This window comes from Odocoileus virginianus, chromosome 11 (genome assembly GCF_023699985.2).
Source record: "Odocoileus virginianus isolate 20LAN1187 ecotype Illinois chromosome 11, Ovbor_1.2, whole genome shotgun sequence".
In the NCBI taxonomy this organism is placed as follows: domain Eukaryota; kingdom Metazoa; phylum Chordata; class Mammalia; order Artiodactyla; family Cervidae; genus Odocoileus; species Odocoileus virginianus.
The window spans coordinates 64,252,303-64,257,840 of NC_069684.1; positions in this window are offsets into that span (position 1 = coordinate 64,252,303).

Below are 5,538 nucleotides of genomic sequence, written 5' to 3' on the forward strand. Positions count from 1 at the left end.
TGTGTAGAGAATTAGAACTACTAACCTACTCTGTCGGATCATAGACTTCCAAGGGGCTCGTGATCCATGTCGTTACTGTGTACTTTTACTTAGACCCCAAGTATGGAAGCCTGTAGCCTTGCTAGGAGCCAAAAGTTACAAGAGCGTGTTTGGGAGCAAGAAGGAGCTCTATCTCCAGGAACATATCTCAGGCTAGAGGTCACTCTCTTGACTGCCTACCTCAGGGGCCAGTGACCTGAAAGCGAGTCCTTGTCACAGCTGTGCCTCTGACCCATGTGGATAGAAGTACTGCTGGTGATCATGAGGTTTTTGAGGACACAGATCAAGAACTGCAGGATCTGGCGAGATTGGAAGTACAGTAGGCATCTTCCTTTGGGAGCGCTAGCTCTTAGCAGACCAGAGAAGGCTTTCTGATGGCTTTTGTCTCAACTCCCCAGATAGTCCTCTTGTGGAATCTGTGGGAATGAACTGGAAGGATTGGCCCTAGCAGCTTGAGGACAAAAATCACCTTTTCCTCACTGGCCAACCCTCTACCACCTCTTTTGCTATACTGGTGTGGTGACACTCAGAAGGACATCTTGGTTGTTGTTCATCCCTTTATGACTCACCATTTCTACTGCAGTCAGGACTGTACTCAGGAATGTGCATGGGCACATGGAACACGTCCCTAGTAGTCCTAGCTTGGGGAACATCCCAGAAAACTACTCTGCTCCACCCCGGGTGGCATCAGAGGAAAAGGGCAAATCAAAGCAAAGGTCTTGGTGGTAAGGAACTAAAAATCAATTTGAAATGCCATCAGGTCTACCCATGGTGCATCTCCACCCTGCCTCAGGGGAGGGATGAGTAAGGTGCCTGTTTTGGTAAGGGACAGACTAAGTCTGACCAGGAAGGAAAGCTGGGGTGGAAAGTCTGTCTATACACCCATCTACAGCAGGGAGGGATGCCTCTGGTGGAAAGAAGCCACAACTGTGGATGGAGCTTTTTTCTCTCTTATAGATGGGAGCTAACAGTTATAGAACCACTCCTTTAAAATGTATTTTTAAAAAACTGGGACGTTTGATGCCCAGGGTTTAAAAAAGACACACCCGATTGTCTTCTGTGATACTGGATGGCCACAGTACCCGTTGGAAGATGGGGAACACTGGCCAGGTGAAGGGTCTCTTAATTATGATATTGTTTCACAATTAGATCAGTTCTGTAGAAAACAAGAAAAAATGGGTAGAAGTACCATATATGTTGCTCTCTGACTTTCTGCAAGACATGTCAGACTTATGTTCTAAGGGTGCAGATTGGGGTGTGAAAGATTGGGGTGTGAAAGCTTCAGCTCCCTCCTGCCCTCTATACTTACAGGAGCCCCTGTATCCAGGGCTCCCAACTGAACAGACTGAGAATCAGGACACCCTTCTAGAAGGGGTTACCTCAGCCTCAGTAGAAATTCAAACAGTATCAATTGTGGTCGAGACTACCCAGAGGATCCAAAAACTACATAGATGCCTTTATGGGATTAACTTTACTTTATGAGCTTACTTGGAGAGATATTACACCTTGGGACAGACACTGACTCCTGACTTGAAAACTTGAATTTTCAGGGAAGCTACTACCTTTGGAGATGAATGGCTTGAGTGTGAGGCAAGGGGAAAGAGCGAACACAAAATAACCCTCCTTCCTACTGGGAACTAAGCAGCTCCCATAACAGAGCCACTTCATCAGATGTATTCTTTAAGGACTCAAGAGAGTGCACGCTAAGACTTTAGACTGCTAAATTGGCTGATATAGGACAGGGAGAGAGGGAAACTCCTGGTAAATTCCTAGATAGACTATGGGAGGCTCTCTGCAAGTTTACTGATGTTGATCCTGAAAATACAGAGAGAAATGATCTTAGATAGATTTCTCAGTCAGCTCCAGATATCTGCCCTAAGTTATGAAAAGAGGCGTTTGACCAAATCAGTCTTTAAAAAACTGTTACAGCTGACTCAGACAGTATATTATGGTAGAGAATATGAAGAGAAAAATAGGAGGAAAAAAGGACCAAGTAAAAGACTGAGGCCCCAACAAGGGCGGTTAGATATTCTCTGAAACAGCCTGAGGGAAAATGCCCAGAGGAACCCAGATGAAAAGGGATGGACTTGTTACTACTGTGGAAAGGAGGGTCATCTCAAGCGAAGTAGCTCTTAGGTGTCTAACCCATCCCCCAGCTCCCCATCAGGTCTGAAAAGGATCACACTGGAAGAGAGGCTGTCCCCAGAGGTGTAGGCCCCAGGGGTCGGACTCTCAGGATAATCAGGACTGAAGGTGCCTGGGGGTCCCCACACTGGCTCCTGTCCTAATAACACCTGAGGAATCCTGGGTATTAATAACTAGCCGGGGCGGGGGGGGGGTCAATCTGTCGATTTTCTTTTGGACGCTGGTGCAACTTTCTCTGTGTTCACTGAAGCCCCTGGTCCACTTTCCTCCTGATTCACTAAGGTAATGGGTCTGTCTGGATGAGCCAAATGCTGTTATTTCAGTCACGCTTTAGGCTACAACTGGGACTCTGTGCTGTTTTCTTGAGTTTCTGATTGTGCCAGAGTCTCCCTCACCCTTCTTGGAAGGGACATATTGAGCAAGATCCAGGCCTCTGTTGTCATGAATCTGGAGCCTGCTCTTTCTCTCTCATTAACTGAACAAAATGTAAATCCTAAAGTGTGGGCTGATAGAAAACTGTGGGTTGAGCACAAGATGCTGTTCCTGTCATTATCAAGCTCAAAGACCCTCACCTATTTCCACATCAAAAGCAGTACGAACTAAAGCCCAAGGTTAAGGAAGGGTTAAAACCCATCTTTGAAAATTTAAAGGAACAAGGGCTATTAATTCCCTGTAATAGTCCATATAACACTCCCATTTTGGGTATAAAAAAAATAAAATGATAAATGGAGACTTGTTTGAGATATACAAATAATAAGTGCCTAATCCTTATATTTTATTGTCTGAAGTTCCTGCACAGGCCAAATATTTCTCAGTAATTGATTTTAAGGATGCCTTCTATTCTGTACCATTGGTGGATGAAAGTCAATTTCTATTTGCCTTTGAAGACCCTACTCAGCCAGCTTCTCAGTCAACCTGGACAGTTTTGCTCCACGAATTTCCTGACAGCCCCCACCTATTTAGGCAAAGTTTATCACAGGATATACAAAACTTTAATAGCTCTGAGGCAGTTGGTGCTACAGTATGCAGATGATATTCTGCTCTGTGCTGAGACAGAAGAAGCTTGCTCACAAGCCTCAGAAGACTTCCTAAACTTTTTGGTTGGCTGTGGTTATAAGGCATCAAGGGAAAAGGCTCAGTTTTGTCAACAATTTGTTAAATATCTGGGCCTAATCATATCAGAAGGGACTAGGGCCATAGGCCCTGAGCTAATTAAACCTATACTAAATAATCCCTTACCTATGACTTTAAGACAATTGAGAGGATTCTTGGGCATTACAGACCATTGCCACATTTGGATTCCGGGTTATAGGGAACTTGCCCAGCCTTTAATGAGGGTTCAAACTGCCCCTTAAAAGAAGGGGCTGTCTCTATGGCAGAGCGTTTTAGTGCACAGATATTGTCATAGATCCTGAAGCCTTAGAATTAACTATGTGACTCAGCTTTCAGCTTTTCAATGGACATTGCGAGAACTCTGGGAGGAGATCCCTGACAGAGCCTTCACAATTGGTCTAACTGCTCGGTCTACGGAGTTCTTCCCCTTCTCATCAATTGAAGACTTCCAATGGTGGGTTTCTCCAGTTCAAGGAAAGGATTTTTCTTCAACTCTGCGAATACCTTCACCAGCAACAATTGTATGTGACACCTCTTCTTGATTTGATGACATCTAACAATCCTAAGATGGACTGATGTAACTTTTAATTTTGATTATGTTTTAAACTTGGTTTAATGAATATTTTGCCTTACATCTGTAACTGTATAATAGGGTTTGTTTCTAATAGTCTAAAAGCTTTTAAGTTACAAATGTTTGTCCAGGTTCCTAAAAGTGCCACAGCCTCCTCTATTATTTGGGGCCCCTGGATCAGATACCCTCAGTATGAGGGTTAGGAGAATATGTTGCCTCAACAATTCAGGGGCAATGCCCCTCAACAGCAGGAAGTAGTTATAGAATGAAAACGATGCCCTTTCCCTTGGCAACATAACTCTCCTAAAAGAAAAGAGGGAAATGAGAGAGTCAATTCCTAGGTAGGTTGATAAGAAGTCCAGAGTCCCCAAGGAGAGGAAAGGGGTCTGGGGCTCCGGAAGAGGAGAGAGGTGTTGGAAGTGCTCAAGGAGGACAAGCATTTTTTGTTTGTTTGTTTTTTTTTACATTGCTTTGTCTTAGTCAATATAACAATGTATCTTGCTGGAGGATATGTTTCTCCTTAACAAGAACCTTCTAACTAATCTTGCTATCTTAAAACTTATATACTATGGGAGAGGGCTTGGTAAGACCTTTCTATTGTTAGTTCTAATCTTGCTAAGTTAAAATGTAAATTGTGGGAGTCTGTCTGGTACAACATTGAGCCATTCTTTTGATTTATTGTAATAACTAGCAAGGGGGGCACTCTCTGTCCCCTTTCTGATGTCTATGTCAGAAGATTTCTCTGTCCCTTTTCATACTTCAATAAAACTCTCCCTGGTCCCGAAGCTAAATCTTTTTCCTTGGATATCATGAATCCTACACTGCTCATTGTAAGGTATCAGTAGTGAAGAGTTGATTCTCAATTTGCTGATGGTTAAGACTCAGAGCAAGGTGATACTTGAGTTAAGACCCAGTGGAGGTAAGAAATTGAGCCGTGAAAATAAGATGGGGAAGGCTTAAGTTTAGTCAATACCAAAAGCAAAGAGTCTCAGGCAGGAGTGAGCTTAGAGAATTTAAGAAATAACAAGGAGAGCTGTGTAACTGGCATGAAGTGAATGACGGAAGTAAGAGGTGCTCACAAGGTGATGGACAGTTGTAACTTTTGAAATATACACATAAACAGCTCAAGCATATAAAACTGTTAAGCAGATTTGGTGTTCAACTACAAACAGCACAGAGAATAATATATTTGTTCACTTGAGATCACTTTAAAGTCACTCATCAGCATTAGTTATGGTACCTCTGAAAGTCTTGGTTTCTCTTGCGTATATCTTTCTACAAAATACCTAACTATATTTCCAAACATATAGTCCAAATAACATAATTCCCAATATACATCCTCCTCATATCCCTTGAAATTACCACATACAGGCCTTGACAACACACTCAACACAACCCACATGAAGTTCATTATCTTCCTTCCTACCCTATTCTCTTAGTTACTGAAATGAACATTGAAATAGAAAACCCTGTTTATATAGTTGAGTCTCCTGTCCTCTTTAATATCAGACCTAGAATTTAGCAGAGCTCATCTTACTGCTATGAAAGTCTACATTTTCTTAGTTTCTTTTTTCAGCAAGTTTGGCATTAGGACTAAATTTGGGTAAATTAGATGTGACCATAAGTACTGTTTGGGTCTGACTGTTTAAGGAGAACCAACTCAGTCTACA